The sequence below is a fragment of the Gossypium arboreum genome, chromosome 9 (assembly GCF_025698485.1).
Source record: "Gossypium arboreum isolate Shixiya-1 chromosome 9, ASM2569848v2, whole genome shotgun sequence".
NCBI lineage: Eukaryota > Viridiplantae > Streptophyta > Magnoliopsida > Malvales > Malvaceae > Gossypium > Gossypium arboreum.
In genome coordinates, this window is record NC_069078.1 from 47,753,210 (window position 1) to 47,770,771 (window position 17,562).

General features: G+C 36.0%; 1 non-coding gene across 1 annotated transcript; it reads left to right on the forward strand.

The window, feature by feature from the left end:
* Positions 1-16,736: 16,736 nt before the first annotated feature.
* On the forward strand, positions 16,737-16,843 carry LOC128281171 (small nucleolar RNA R71). Its single transcript, XR_008271383.1, has one exon. It is a non-coding gene; the product is annotated as a small nucleolar RNA R71 (small nucleolar RNA).
* Positions 16,844-17,562: the final 719 nt, after the last annotated feature.

Here is a 17,562-nt window from a genome sequence, read left to right on the forward strand (position 1 = left end):
CATTTGACCTAAGTGTCTGACCAATATGCTCTCATTGGCACCACAAATCAAACACCAATCTAAATTCACATCCAATGATCACAAGTTCCATTTTACCATTTCATTCATTTCAAACATACCAACTCATGCATTTTATTCACATCCATTTTACCATACCTCAAACCACATCCAAAACCAAACTTTCAAGAGAATAAATCACACCACTTATATATACATGAGCATACCAAACAAAAAGTACCTATTAAGTAGCACATTTACCATATTTGAAAAACCAAACCAAAACAAAACATAGTTATATACATATGATCCTTAAACTCTTAGTACATGCCATTTATAACCAAACCAAAATGATTAAACTTCTACCAAGTCAAAGAACGAATAGTGTGCGCTCCGACTTGAACTTCCAACCGACCTGACTTTCGATGACCTACAAAAAATGAAATACAATGGACATAAGTAATCAATGCTTAGTAAGCTCGTATGTAATGCAAACTCAAAGTTACCAAATAGGATTTAACTAACAATTCATACATAAAATTCATTAAACAACTCGTAAGCTCATTCGTCTCCTATGCACACCACAAACCTCACAAGGTTAGTGAATTCACAATTATGAAACTTATAACCATGTCATATTCATAAATAAAATATATACCTCAATCATCTCATTTTGTGATTTAGGGACTAAAGTGTCGAAATGTACAAATGTGAGGGCTATTTTGTAAAATGCCCTAAATATGTGTATATGGATTGTTTTGAATTATTTGGTGAGTAGAATGGTTAATTTTGAATACATATAGATCAAGAAAAGAGGAATTCAGACTTAGACCGAGGGAAGTCGAAGATTGTAGAGTAAATGGTCCGAGTCAACAATTCAGAGTATGAGGTAAGTTCGTACTTAAAACATGATGTTAAGTATACTTTGATGATTTGATTATATATACATTGTATATATGTTTGGTTTGGATGAATACGATGATAAACCAATGGTAATTGGCACTAAGTGTGCGATTTAAACTAGCTTCGGCTATATGAGGCACTAAGTGTGCGATATCGACTTAGCTTCGGTTAGTTAAGATGGCACTAAGTGTGCAGAATCATTCTAGCTTCGGCTAACTGTTGCAGCACTCAGTGTGCAGATGTTCAAAGCACGAATAATTTATGGAAAGTCTTAAAATATTTAAACGAAAGGTGATAATGAAAGTGAATAAGTACGGGAAGATTCAGGTATGTACGATACCTATGTGGTAGATGATACTATGTATGTGAAGCTCATTGATTTGGTATGAACATGTGGATTGTGTTGGTATAGATTTGATAGATGATTTGAGAATTTATAAATACTTATGTATTGATGATTTTTGGTACGAGCTTACTAAGTTTTTGAAAGCTTACTTTGTGTGTGTTTGCATTGTTTTATAGATATCGAAGCTACTGTAAGCTCGGGGATCATCCAGGATCGTCACTACACTATCAAACTTTATTTTGGTACTTTGAAAATGTATATATTAAAGTATGGCATGTATAGGCTAGTAGTTGTGGGATTATGTTGTAACACCCCCACGCCCGAAACCGTCGCCGGAGTCGAGCTTGAGGGGTTACCGAACATAATTTATCAAATTAAGAACTTCAAATCATTTGTTTCTACATTCACAGCTTTCTAACTACCCGCGTCACAGTTACAAGAAAAATCATATCTCGAGTTACGAAACTTGAAATCAAGATCCGTAAATTTTACCTAAATCTAGACTCATATATCTATTTACTAATTTTTTTCTAGAATTTTTGGTTGGGCCAATTAGTACAGTTTATTAGTTAAAATCTCCCCTGTTTCAGGGTTCGACTGCTCTGACATCTGTGTATTACAAATCAGATATCTCTGCATAAAGAATTTCAATGACTACGAGGTTTGTTTTTCTTTAAACTAGACTCAATAAGGAATCTTTAAATATAAATAAAAACTTCTAATTATTTTTTTAAAATTTACTATGAATTTTTAAAGTCAGAATAGGGGATCCAGAAATAACTCTGGCCCTGTTTCACAAAAGTTTAAATATCTCATAAAATATAATTTATATGACTGTTTTGTTAAATCCATATGAAAATAGACTCATTAAGCTTAAATTTCATAACTTACTCATTATTTATTTCCATTTATACTATTTTAGTGATTTTTCAAATTCATGTCATTGCTGCAGCAATATTACATTTTAAGGCAAGTTTCATCTTTCCATGAATTTTTATGAACTAGATAACCTATTAAACTTCCATAATATCAAACATGATCTAAATTAGCCATCACCATGACTTATCAATATCAAACATTTTCTCAACCAAACATGGCCATATCATAAAATTATTTACACAAAATAAGTATATTGCTATACATGCCATACTTAAGTTTTACAAGCCATTTACCCAGATGAAAGTCCTTTGGATAGTGTGATCGAACCTTCGACCCGTCCCGATTCCCGAGCTGGCTTGTTCAAACTACAGTAAATAAAGAGGAGGGAGTAAGCATAAATGCTTACTAAGTTCATATGTAAATAACAAGTAACATAACAATACAAATATACCAAACAACTTTAGCATGGTATCACCAAAACATATATCACATTTCTAAACATCATTCATCATCTTACCACCTTATCCTTGTTGTATCTAATTTCAACCCGAGGGTTAAGAACATACCTGTCCAAAGTGTCCATTTCACAACACTTACCAAAACGTCACTTGCATCTTAAGTGTTCTTCTATTTCACTAGAAATTTCACCCGTTGAACACATCGGAATACAACTCGGATACACGGATAATTTGCACATAAGTGCCTCATATGTAATCAAGAAATCATGTAACCCACCCCTAAGTGAACTCGGACTCAACTCAATGAGCTCGAGCTTTCACATCCATAAGTGAACTCGGACTCAACTCAACGAGTTCGGACATTCGCATCCATAAGTGAACTCGGACTCAACTCAACGAGTTCGGATGCTCAACCATCCTAGTGACATGTCACTTGTATCCTAATCTATTCCTAAGGTTCAAACGGGATTTTTTTTCCTCAATCTCACATCTTTGCCATCTTCCACGGAATATCGGAACCGATACTCGGTGATAGTTCATACTCATCCAGTAATTCACATAATTACATATTATTCAACAATAACCACAAAGCATAATATTTCATGATAATAATCAGCATCATATCATATAAACAACATTAAATTGCTTAAAATGACAATTATGTTACTACATTTACACATGAACTTACCTTGGTACCAAAATATAAAGATTTTGCAATTTAGTCCATAATCTTTTCTTTTCCTCGATCGCGACTTGAATCTCGTTTCTCTTGATCTATAATGCCAAATTAATCTTATTTAATACATACATTCATCAAAACAGCATTTAATACGAACTTTGGAAAAATTACACTTTTGCCCCTAAACTTTTGCATAATTACACTTTTGCCCCTAGGCTCGGGAATTAAACTTTATTCCTTATTCTTATGTTTTATAACATGCTGATCACTTTTCCCTTCTATGGAAAGATCAAATTCTCTCTCTAACATATACTTGTGACTATTAGGTATTTTTGCCGATTAAGCCCTTTTACTCGTTTTCACTCAAAACCGAGTGGCACAAGTTGTCTAACATAATTTAAAACCTCATATTCTATCATAAAACATCAAAATACACAAATTTTACCTATGGGTATTTTTCCAAATATAAACCCTAGGTTGAATTATTGCTAACATAAGCTTAATCGAGCTACCGGGATTCCAAAAACGTAAAGAACATTAAAAACGGGGCTTGGAATCACTTACTATGGAGCTTGGAAGCTTGAAACAAACCCTAGCTATGGAGAACCCTTGAAATTTCGGCCTAATGAAGAAGATGGACAAAATTTGGCTTTTAATTTTGTTTTTAATTCATTTTAATAACTAAATGACCAAAATACCCTTACTACTAAACTTTCCAAAAATTCCTTCCATGTCCTAATTTTGTCCATGAAATTAAAATTGGTCAAATTGCTATTTAAGACCTCCTCATTAATATTCCAAAACAATTTCATACTAAAAACTTCTAGAATGCAAGTTTTGCAGCTTATTCGATTTAGTCCCTACTTTCAATTTAAGCACTTTAGGCATAGAATTTCATCACGAAATTTTCACACAATCATGCAATCATATCATAATCATCAAAATAATTATAAAATAATTATTTCTATCTCGGATTTGTGGTCACGAAACCACTATTCCGATTAAGCCCTAATTCAGGATATTACATATGTTTTGTGATGTATATACTTAGCCATGTGATTTGGCTATTTGGTGTTTAAACTTATAGTTGATAATGACTTATGGTATGTGATGTTAATATGCAATTGTGGTATGTTTTAGTTGGTAAGTTTGGAAAGGTTTACAAGTAGGAAAATGATTGATATTGTTATGATATAAATGATGAATGTTTTGGTATAGATATTGGCTAAAATGGTTGAGAAAATATGCTTGTTTCTTTGCTTGTAGGTTGACCCATTTTGGGGTAGCAAATTGATTATTCAAATGGCCTATTTTTGTCCACACAGGCGTGTGTCTCAGCTATGTGCGACACACGGCTATGTTGCACGGTCGTGTGTCCCCTGGGGTACCCTACAACTGTAAGTCAGGCCCGAACACGGCCAAAGCACATAGGCATGTGGCTAGCCGTGTGGCCTACGTCAGGCTCAACCACAGCCAAGGCACACGGGTGTGTCTTGTAGCCGTGTGAGGAAGTCAATAGCTATGCCCTGTTTTGACATGAATTAGACACATGGGCATGTCTAAGGACATGTGAGGCTCACAGCCTGTTCACACGGGCGTGTGACCTTTGAAAAGTTGAAAATTTTTATAAGTTCTGAAACTTTTATATATTATCAATTTAGTCCCAAATACACGTTTAATTATTGTATGCTCGATTTTATGTTCTGAATGAATGTGAATGAGTGACATTTACTGTAATGATTTAATATTTGATATACGATTATTCTGAATTGTGTTGTGGGTTAAGTAATGCCTCCTAACCTATTTTAGTGACGATTACGGGTTAGGGGTGTTACATTTTAATTGGTATCAAAGCCATGGTTTAGTCAATTCTAGGACTACCATAGCGTTTGTGAGTCTAGCTATACATGTCATATTTATGAACTGCGATAGTGTGATGAATCCTGACTTTGAAATGTGCTTTTATATAATAAATAGATCCCAAAAGAGCCGTAGTAGATGATGTTGAAAGCAATGCACCTGCTCCAGCACTCTACCAGCTACGAGTACCCGTAATGATGAGGCTAAACAAGCCTTCTATTAGATGATGAATGATTGGTTCACCCAATATATTAGAACTAATCCGGCTGTACAACAACATCCACCCTTGGTTAATTCTCCTCAAACTCCTGTTATGCCACTAGTGAATCACGTTCAGTTAACTAGACCACCAGTCGATAAGATTAGAAAATATGGTGCTGAAGAGTTCTGAGCTACAACAAGCGATGATGCTGAAAAGGTCGAATTCTGGTTAGAGAATACAATAAGAGTGTTTGATGAATTGTCTTTGACTCCCGAGGAATGTATAAAATGTGTTGTTTCCCTTCTGAGAGATACGACGTATCATTGGTGGAAGACTTTGAGATCTATGGTTTCGAGTGAATGGGTTACTTGGGATTTCTTCCAAGCTAAATTTTGGAAGAAATATATTAGTCAAAGTTCATTGATCAGAAATGTAAAGAGTTTCTTGAGCTTAAATAAGGCTGTATGTCTGTAACAGAATACGAGCTTGAATTTGTAAGGTTGAATTAGTATGCCCGAGAATTTGTATCTTCAGAAGCAATAATGTGCAAAAGATTTGAAGATGGTTTGAATGAGGATATTCATTTGTTAGTCGGGATTCTGGAAATCAAAGAATTCGTTGTACTAGTGGAACGAGCATATAAAGCTGAAGATCTTGGAAAAGAGAAAAGAAAAGCTGATTTTGAAGCTAGAGAGGTACGAAAGAGATTATTGGGTAAATCATTTCAATCTAGATCAAAGAAGTTTAGAGATGATAGCAGTCATTCAAAAACTAGTGTGGGATATTCGAACAGAGATCATGCTAGATCGCAATCGAATTTCAAATCTTCAGCTATGTTTGTTGCCAGTGTTGATATTGCAAAGAATGAAAAGCCTGAGTATGATCAATGTGGAAGACAAAACTTCAATGAATGCTGGGGAAAAGTAATAATCGAGCTCGTTATAGTTGTGGTTCAAGAAATCATTTTATAAAAGATTGCCCAGATTTAGTTGAAAAAGATAATGTTCAGAATCTGAGGCAGAGTGGTAATGCTTCTCAGGGTAGACCTCCCAAAAATTCAGGAAATATAAGCGGTAGTCAAAGAGGAACAAAAGACATAGCTGTTAGATCTGAAGCTCATGCACCTACCAGAGCCTATGCTATCCGAGCTCGCGAGGAAGCTTCATAGCCAGATGTGATTACGGGTACATTTACTCTCTATGATATTTCTGTGATTGCTTTGATAGATCTTGGATCGACACATTCGTATATATGCATGAACTTAGTGAACAATAAGACTTTAGCTGTAGAGTCTACTAATTTGTAATTAGAGTTTCAAACCCCCTAGGCAGATGTGTTCTGGTTGATAAAGTATGCAGGAATTGTCCATTAATGTTTCGAGACACTTTTTTTCTGGCTAATCTGATGTTGTTACCTTTTGATGAGTTTGATATAATTCTGGGCATGGATTGGTTAACTTTGCATGATGCTGTTGTGAACTGCAAATGGAAAACTATTGATTTGAGATGCAAGAATGATGAAATAGTCAGAATTGAATCTAGTGATTTGAATGGATTGTCTACTGTAATATCTTCGATGAAAGCTTTATGTACGGTGAGAAAGGGTTGTGAAGCTTATTTTGAATATGTGATTGATTCAAGAGTGTCAAAAAAGAAAGTTGAATCAGTGCCTGTTGCATATGAGTTCCCTGATGTATTTCAGAACTTCCAAGATTACCTCCGGTTAGAGAGGTAGAATTTGGTATTGAATTGGTACTTGATACTACTCTGATTTCAATAGCTCCGTACAAAATGGCTCCGACAGAGTTAAAGGAATTAAAGTCCCAGTTGCAAGAGTTGACCAAAGGAGGATTTGCCAGATCGAGTTTTTCAGCTTAGGGTGCTTCGGTTTTATTTGTGAAAAAGAAAGATGGTACGATGAGAATGTGTATCGATTATCATCAGTTGAATAAAGTGACTATCAAGGATAAATATCCTTTACCCTGAATTGATGATTTGTTTGATCAATTGAAAGGAACTACTATGTTTTCAAAAATAGATTTGAGATCAGGTTATTATCAGTTGCGAGTGAAAGATTCAGATATTCCGAAAACTACTTTTAGAACGAGGTACGACCACTATGAATTCTTAATTATGCCTTTCGGATTGACTAACGCACCTACTATCTTTATGGATTTGATGAATAGAATTTTCAGACCGTAATTAGATCAATTTATTGTTGTATTTATTGATGACATATTGATTTACTCACGTGATGAATCCGAACATCCTGAGCATTTGAGATTACTACATACGCCTTTTGCCACTAGGCCACATGCTTCCTTGTGTCAAATTTTACCAGGCCTTATTAATAAGCCTTCCACCTAATGCTTAGGGTTCTTTAGAAAAAGAAATGCAAAATTTTGCTAAAGCCCTGGATCGAACCCAGGACCTTTTCCTCACTACCAACCCTCCCTAAATAATTTAACAATTAAACTAAACACACAATTATAAAATATTTAAACACCTTTCTTTTATTCAAGCGGCCTTCTAACCGATCCCAAACTCAAGGCCTATTACTTCTAGGCCCAAAATTAGGGTCTTACACTTATGGTATGAGATGTTAATATGCAATTGTGGTATGTTTTAGTTGGTAAGTTTGGAAAGGTTTATAAGTAGGAAAATGGTTGATATTGTTAAGATATAATTGGTGAATGTTTTGGTATAGATATTGGTTGAAATGGTTGAGCAAAGATGCTTGTTTCTTTGCTTGTAGGTTGACCCATTTTGGGGTGGCAAATTGGTTATTCAAATGGCATATTTTTGTCCACACGCGCAGAGACATGGGCGTGTGTCTCAGCTGTGTGCGACACATGGCTATGTTGCACGGTCATGTGTCCCCTAGAGTACCCTACAATTGTAAGTCAGACCCAAACATGACCAAAGCACATGGACGTTTGGCTAGCTGTGTGGCCTAAGTCAGGCTCGTCCAAGGCTAAGTCACACAAGTGTGTCTTGTAGTCGTGTGAGCAAGTGAGTAACTATGCCCTGTTTTGACACGGCTTAGACACATAAGTGTGTCTAAGGACATGTGAGGCACACAGCCTGTTCACACTAGCGACCTTTGAAAAGTTAAAAATTTTTATAAGTTCTGAAACTTTTATATATTATCAATTTAGTCCCGAATACACGTTTAATTATTGTATGCTCGATTTTATGTTCTTAATGAATGTGAATGACTGACATTTACTGTAATGATTTAATATTTGATATACAATTATTCTGAATTGTGTTGTGGGTTAAGTAATGCCTCCTAACCTATTCTGGCGACAGTTATGGGTTAGGGGTGTTACACAACCACACTTGGGCAACCAAAAATCAACTTTGGGACAATTATTTGGAGGTCCCTACACTTGGAAGAATATTGGAAATTGACACACAAGATTTTTTTGAGAAATCAAGCAACCAAACCACCTTCTCTTCTGCATATCATGGCCGCCCATAGAAGGGAGAAATCCAAGGGATTATTGCTGCTATTTGTAGTAAACTCACCCACGTACTTCAAGTATAAATACCACACCTATCTCACCTTTTCAATCATCCCTTACTCATCTCTTCATCCCTCATTTTTACAACACTCTTCATTTCCTCTCTTGCTCTTTTCATCCATCACGCCTATCATTCCATTTTCCCATTATTTTTTAGCCAGCAAAAGCCTTAAAGAGATAATCTCTTAGATGGCCTCCTTGACGAGCCATTAGCAAAGGTGCAACAAGAGGAGCGAAGAAAAACACCGTCAATTAGAGTCTGCAAAACTGCCAACTTGAAATAAAGTTTATTCTTCCCTTACTTGTTGCTTTAAATTAATTATGTTTACAATGTGTTTTGTGATCTTGACATCAACAATGGTAGCTTAAATATTTTTAGCTAGGTTTATTGCATTAATTCAATGAGATTTGTTTGATTCATGTTTAAAATGTTTGTGCCTCAGTCGATCATGTTTTCAATTAAATTCAAGTATGTATTTCATTCATACATGATTGGATGCATTAGAATTAGCTAACCGATCCTAACCAAATGATGGCTAGTAGACGCAATAATTGAAAAGTGCATGCTTAATTTAGATTCTATCCTGACTAAATTGAAGGTTCATAATAACTTTAATGAGCTCTATTATCTTACATAGTTTTTAGGTTTATGTGATTAAACTGTTTCAAACCTAACCCGCCCCTGTTGCTTCACATAAATACTAAGAAACCCGTAGTTTAATATGATTAGTAAAATACATGTTTCACTAAGTAAAAGATTCTGAAAGGACTTAATTTGATTATAGAACTCATGAAAGATCGAATTGCCATGGAATGCTTTTCGAACACTGTTAAGCATGATGAAACTGAATCAAGTTAATTAATGTAGTTATCCTAGACTATTCATGTTATTGATTGTTGAAGTTGTGTTTCTGCTGCTAAATTCATTCATACATTTAGATAATTTGCATACTTAATTTAAAATTGAATTAGGGATCAATTTTGCATCTAGTTAATTTAATTTAATCGTCATCACCCAAATCATTGTGTTTTTATCACCACATTATTGACTTATAATTTTGAAAATAATCGATTAACATGCGCAGTCCCTATGGAGACAATAACTCATTTTACTTACTTATTACTTGAACGACTGTAACGCCCTGATTAATTTATTTATGTTCTTGTAAAATTTGACACAAGTATCTATCTGCTTCAGTGGTTAAGTGTTCTGGGAGTGCGTGAGATGTCTTAGGTTCAAGTCCCACTTCTGTAATAGTTGTACTTTTTACCCAAGCCCTTACCTTTGTGGAGTGGGCTTATATAAAATCCTCTGTTAGTTTATATCAGAATGAGCCTATTGGTTCAAGTGGTAAGGGAGTCAGTATGTAGAGGTCTTGAATTCAAATCTTCACGTAAGCGTGGGTGTTATTTTTGGCTCGGTTATGGTCAAGTATTCCGGTGGGGTTAGGATTCTGAAGTGGTTGTAGGTTAGTGGGTTAGTGGGAGGAAAATAGGGGATATCCTATCATATTTAGGATTATCTCTTTTTGTTTCAAATTTTAATTTCTCTCTCCCCGAGAACATCTGACGTTAGTTTCTGTTCTCTGCCATTATTCCCTTTTCCTCTTTCTCCCTTTAATTCTATTTTATTTTTTTGATTGTGTTCCTACTTCTTGTTAATTCGGTGTCTTTGTATCATTCTGGTAAGTGGGATTTCAGTATCTGTAGCACAGTTCTACTACTCGTTGGTGTTGGCATTTTGATATGTCAGTTAAGGGACTAATTTCTACATATTTATGGTATAGGAGAAGGTGAGGTTTGGTGAAGTTTTGTTCTGATAGCCTAAATCGTGCTGAGGTATTTTTGTGTCATTAGTAAGTCTTGTGCGTTATTTAGTGTTATGTATTAATTCATAATCGACTATTAATTGGACGTTTGACCGTTATCTTATAGGTTTTGAAGGCTTCAGGAGTGGTTTCGTAGCATAATCGTATCTGGTGTGTACCCAAAATGCAGTCGAAAAATGATGCTGTCGATGCCGTAAGGGCGTGTGGTCACCCATGTGGATGGCCATGTGCTAGACATGGTCGTGTGGTCGATGAAGGTATGGCTGTGCGCAGCACAAGGCTGTGTCATGACTTCAGTTTGGCTGTGTGGGCCACACGGGCAAGGCCAATTTGGGCGTGTAGGCTACACGAGCATGTCACACGGGAGTGTGGATTTTTGGCCAAGTTGTGTGGGCCACATGGGCAAGTACAATATGGGCGTGTAGGCTCACACGGGCAAACCACACGGGCATGTAGGCCTATTTTTCTAAAAATTTCCTTAAGGTCATACGGGTCGCTCCAACCGACTGTGGGCCTACTGTAGGGTCAGTAAGGGCTAATTAAACCTTGATTTGTATGCTATGATGTTCTAATATACTGATCTGAGTAGGATGCTGATATGATGTGAATCGTTATAAGTTTTATAATTTATGAATGTTCATTCTCAAAAACTAACAATTATCACGACAAAGGCAAGCGTACCTTATCGAACAGTAGTATAGCTTATGGCAAGACCGGGATATCGAACCCAAAGAAACTAAAATTACTAGTATTAACTTTCTTTTTATTATCTAGCCTAAAAATAAATGGGTTTGTTTTATCTAAACTAATTACTAAACTAAGAATGCATAGGAAGTAAATTTGGGAAATAACTTTTGGGGAAACTGAATGATTTGGACAATACCTAGGGGAAAAATCCACCTAGACTTCACTTATTATTGACTCTGAATCAGACGATTTATTCACTTGACTTGATCCGTAAAAATCCCTAAGTTATATTATTATCTTTATCAAGACTAAAAACATCTAACCTTAGGTTGATTAATTGAAATCTCTTTCTAATTCAAACCCCCAGTGTTGCATTAACTCGATCTATGGATTCTCTTATTAGGTTTCACCCTAATTCGGCAAAATTATGTCACCCTATCTCAAGGCGTGCAATCAACTCTGCTTAATTATGTTAGATCTACTCTTAGACAGGGACTTTTGCTCCTTTGAATAAGCCATCAACACTTGAATCAATATCCTGGAATATTAAAGCAAGAATTAAGAACTCATAATTAAGAACAAGTTAAATATTTATCATATAATTCAGATAATAATAACAAGATCCGTCTTAGGTTTCAATCCCTTTAGGTATTTAATGGGTTTAGTTCATATTTATGAAATAAAACATCTCAAAAGAATAATGATAACAAAACATAAAGAAAACCCAAGAACTGTTGAAGGGAATTGAAGGGAGATCTTCAGTCTTGAAGGTGAATCCGGCTTCTGAGATGGATCAATCAGCTTTCCTCAAGTAATTCCTTGCCTCCTACTCTTTGTGTCTCCCTTAATCCTCCTCTAGTGTGTTTAAATAGGCTTTAGAATGCCTAAAAGCCCTCAAGAGTCACCTTTTCTGAATAGGACTAAACTTGGGCTCAACAGGGACACACCCGTGTGACACGCCCGTGTTCGATTTCTTCAATTCGTGTTCAAGGCTGTTAAATAGACACTGGCATGTGGTCTGCCCCTGTAAGTCGTGCTCGATTTTACTAAAAGGACACAGGCATGTGGTCTGCCCGTGTACGGAAGTCCAGGCCGTGTTGATTTCACATGTTGGTCCATTTTCTCCATTTTCAGCCCGTTTCTCACTCTTTTTACTCTCCCATGCTCATCTAAGTATAAAACATGAACTTAAAGGATTAGGAGCATCGAATTCACCAAATCTAAGGATAATTCATCCAAAAATATGCTAAGCATGGGGTAAAAATATGTATAAATTATTGTTTATCAAATACCCCTACACTTAAGCGTTTGCTTATCCTCAAGCAAAATCCTCAACTCACAATCAAAATAAATTCTTCTCAACTTATAATTCTCATCAATAGTCTCTCAAAATAATCCATAAGTAGTCATACATTGAAAATTCAACTCGAAGAACATCAAAGTTTCAAGCATTCTAGTTGAGTATTTTATTTTGAAAACATAGGTGTCTCCCCTCATCTAAGTAATCACCTTTGATTCAAAATATCACAGAGTTTCACATCCTCACTTCAGATTCACTCAAATCACTCAAGGTATTTAAGGACAAGAAATTTAGCATTCAACAGTCAATAGTTATTAACATAGGCTTGCGTGAAAATCAAATCTCCACCACTATATGTTGAGATGATACATCAGTCAAAAGGTCTTTTAGAGGGTTGTAACTTGGCTTTGGTTAGGTTAGAATCGAGATTGAATTGAAAAATTACCTAACTAGAAAAATACTACAATAGACAATTTACATTCCTAATTGAGCTTTTCTTCATGGGTATGGAATTAAATACTTAGGATCAAAAAACAAAGAAGTACTACTAATTTGTATGTATGTATTTTTTTTTAAGAACAAGTCAAGTAACATAGGCTAGCTATCAAAAATAAAACATAGCTAAGTAATTTATTCAAATCAAATCTCCATAAAAATAGGGATCAAATTAATTTAGGGGATTTCAACAATAATGGGTTTTGGGTTAATATTAAGGGTAAATCAATTAATGGCTTGTTAGGCTAAAGGGGGTTCACTAAGGGTTAATTATGGAGGTAGGATTTTATGGAGTGAGTGGGTTAAACCTAGGTGCCTTTATCATCTCAACATATCAAATCAAAGGTGTGGTCTTGACATGCATAATCAAGCAAGTTCTAGACTAACAAATCAATATTGACTCACTCATAGCAATAGAAAAAAGTGAGCATGAAAGAAATAATAGATGCTCTAAAGGCTTAAGATCTCACAAAAATTATGGCTTTTTAATGTTAAACCTGTGAATTTTAACTCAAGATAATACCTAAACTTGGGGAAACAACCTAAAAAAATTTTAATTCTAAAAAAAAAATCAACTTATCATGCTTGATTCTCTAATTCCTTAAAGTTTAACAATCAATGCATAAATGCCTATGTTTTAATTCAAGAAATATCAATAAAAATCACAAATTAATCAAAATTCATTCTAATAATGATATGAGAAGATCACATGAGAACAAGACAAAATTCAGGGATTTTTCTGATAATGATATAAATGACCCCCCACACTTAAGATGTACATTATGCTCAATGTACAAAGATGTATAATAGTAATATAAAGATAATATCAAAAGAGAGGGAGAGAAGTGAAACTACCTTGAAATTTTGGACGATATCTTTGGATTAGCGAGAGCAAGAATTGAAGAAAAAACTGAAAGGAAGGTATGATTCTGAGGGATAAATGAGAAGACACCCCTGTGAAGGAGAATTAAGGGAATAATTCAATGATAACCATAAAGGTAGGTAGGTAGGTAGAATATAAGATGAGGGTCTTCAAAAGTAAATAAGAGACAATGGAATAAAAATAGAAACAAAGATAAAAATAAACTAATAGTAAAACACACACGCCCGTGTTCCTCTGGGCTTGTTAGTGCACATGGCCGTGTCATTTTGTCAGTTTCAACCATGGGTGGTGGGCATGGGCGTGCTGCACGCCCGTGTTAATTCGTTCGCTTCTCCCACGCCCGTGTTTATGTGCCCACGCCCGTGCTAATTTCTCAGTTTCAACCATGGTTCATAGACACGGGCGTGTTGTACGCCAGTGTTGATTTGGCAGGATTGCGCACGGCCATGCAACATGGCTGTGGCAATGTACCGAATCCGTGTTTTAGGAAAAATGTTGCTCTGCTTTCACACAGCCATATCGCACGGCCGTGTCTCTGGCTGTGGTATGCGCACAGCCTAAGGCACGCCTGTAGATTAGGCCGTGTTTGCCCTTACCAAATGTCAACATTTCATGCAGCTAGACTATGAATAGTTAAAGAAAAATTAAACGTTATTTAATGAGTTTAATGCTTGGGTTACCTCCCAAGAAGTGCTTATTTAGAGTCTAAGCTCGACTCACCTCTCTGTTGCATGGTCATGGTGGTGTGAGGAGTTTACACTCCTCATCCCTGCTATAAATTTTATCAAAATAAGGTTTTAGACAAGTATTATTTACCTTGAACATACCGAATTTGGGATGAATTACCTCGACTGTGTCGTATGGGAAAATGCTAAGTACCATAAGAGGGATTTCTCTATTAGGTTCAGAGGTGGAACCCGAGGGTCTGCTGCATCTAATAGTACTTTGTCTCCAACCTTAAGTTGATTTGGTGAAATATTTAGCTCATCATGGCATGGTTTTGGTTTATCATGTGATCTCGATTTCTGTGTCCACCACTCATCTAGTTCCTCAACCTGTAGCCTTCGTTCTTCATAGATGGGTCCCTTATCATTACTCAAACATGGCTCAGGTGTATTCTTTGAACGTGTTTCCTACAAAGAAGGTTTCACCACATGATTAGTATTAGTAGCATGATTTATACAATCACCTTCAATATTTGATGTGTTACTTGAATTACGAGCTTGAAAAGTGATTGTTTCCTCACCCACACGAAGCGTGAGTTCACCTATACTAAACATCAATTATAGTTCTAGCAGTTGCTAAAAAATGCCTTCCTAAAATTAAAGGCACGTCACTATCCTTTTCTATGTCTAGAACAAAAAAATCAACTGGGAAATGAATTTGTCAATTTTAACGAGTACATCTTCAATAATACCCCTAGTGCTAACTGAATGCTCATCCTAGTTTGTTTGGGTTTCCCAAGACCTAGTTGTTTAAACATTTTATAAGGCATGACATTGATACTAGCCCCTAAATCAGCCAAAGCATTATTAACATCTAAACTACCAATTAAATAAGGAATCGTAAAACTCCCTAGATCTTTTAATTTGTTGACCAATTTATTCTGTAGTATGGCTGAACAAACTGCATTTAACTCTACATGCGACGCCTCATCCAACTTCCGCTTATTTGTTAAAAGCTCCTTTAAGAATTTGACGGCGTTTGGCATCTTCGAAAGAGCTTCAATAAATGGTAAGTTAATATGTAATTTTTTGAATATTTTAAGGAATTTACCGAATTGTTCATCTGTGCAGTCTTTTCTTGTCGCATTGGGGTATGGCACATGAAGTTTGTCCTCTTTACTTACCGGTGTTTGTTCACTGTGGTTACCTCACCTTTGCTTTTACTTACCCCAATTCCTTGCCTTAGTTTTGGTTCAGGTTCAACTAACCCTTCCTCATCTTGAATGGTAATTGCATTGAGTTGTTTCCTTGGGTTAGATTCAATGTTACTCGGCAGGCTACCTTATGGCCATTTAGAAATCAATTTGGCGATTTGGCCTATCTGAGTTTTGAGCCCTTGGATCGACACTTGTTGATTCTTAAGTGCTGTTTCAGTATTCTGAAAGTGAGTTTCCGATACCAAGATAAACATTGTTATCATCTCCTCAAGGTTTGGCTTCTTTTCCTATTGGTAAGGTGGTTGTTGAAAACCTAGAGGATGTTGTGGCCTTTGATTCCCTTGACCACCCCACGAGAAGTTGGGATGGTTCCTCCAACCTACATTATATGTGTTACTATATGGGTTATTTTGAGATCTAAAATTATTATTACCCATATATTGAACTTGTTCCTCTTCGGTGCTAGGGTTGAAGGGTTGATATTCTGTGTATGCTCTTCCTCCATTTGAATCACACCTCATCACTGTATGTACCTGAGTAGAACCACAGAAACCGTCAATCTTTTTATTTAAGAGTTCTACCTGGTTAGATATCATAGTAACCGCATCAAGGTTGAAAACACCGGCTGCTTTCGTCGGCTTTGTTCTCATGACTTGCCACTGATAGTTATTCAATGACATCTCTTCAATAAATTCGTAAGCCACTTCAAGTGTTTTGTTATTGATAGTCCCACCAGCAGCTGTGTCGATAAGTTGCCTTGTTGAGGGGTTCACGCCATTGTAAAACGTTTGAACCTGCAACTATAAAGGTATCCCATAGTGAGGGCACCTTCTCAATAGGTCCTTGTATCTCTCCCATGCATCATAGAGTGTCTCTAGATCCATCTACACAAAAGAAGAGATATCATTCCTCAACTTAGCCATTTTAGCCGGCGAAAAATATTTAAGTAAAAATTTTTCGGTCATTTGTTCCCAAATAGTGATTCACCCTCGTGGTAACAAGTTCAACCACTATTTAGCTTTGTTCCTCAACAAAAAGGGAAACAACCGAAGGCGAATGGCATCATTAGAAATGTCGTTGATTTTAAAAGTGTCACAAAACTCTAGGAAATTCGCCAAATGAGTGTTTGGGTCCTCAACCTGCAAACCATTAAACTGAACAAACTGTTGGGTCATTTGAATTGTGTTAGGTTTCAGTTCAAAATTATTTGCAGCAACAGCAGGCTTAACTATACTTCCTGTTAAAGTAGGTTTAGCATAATCATACATAGTGCGTAGAGCAGGATTCTGATTCACTGGATCAGCAGCTATCGCAGGAGGTAGCAGGTTTTCCTGATTTTCAGCCATCTCCTCAGTTGTGGTGGAACTATCATCCTGTTACTCTTCCTTGTGTATCTTAGGCTTCTCTTTATTTCTCTTCGGTTTTTGCGAGCTGTGCGATCAATCTCACTGTCAAAAAGTAATGGTCCTGACGGGTTTCTTCTAGTCATACACTATAAAAACCTGCCAGAAGCGAATAAATGAAAAATTAGAAAAGAAAATAAAATTTAAATTACAATAAAAGTAAAATGGCTAAAGTAATAAAAATCAAGTGTTCCTAATATCTTAGTTCCTCGAAAACGGCACCAAAAACTTAA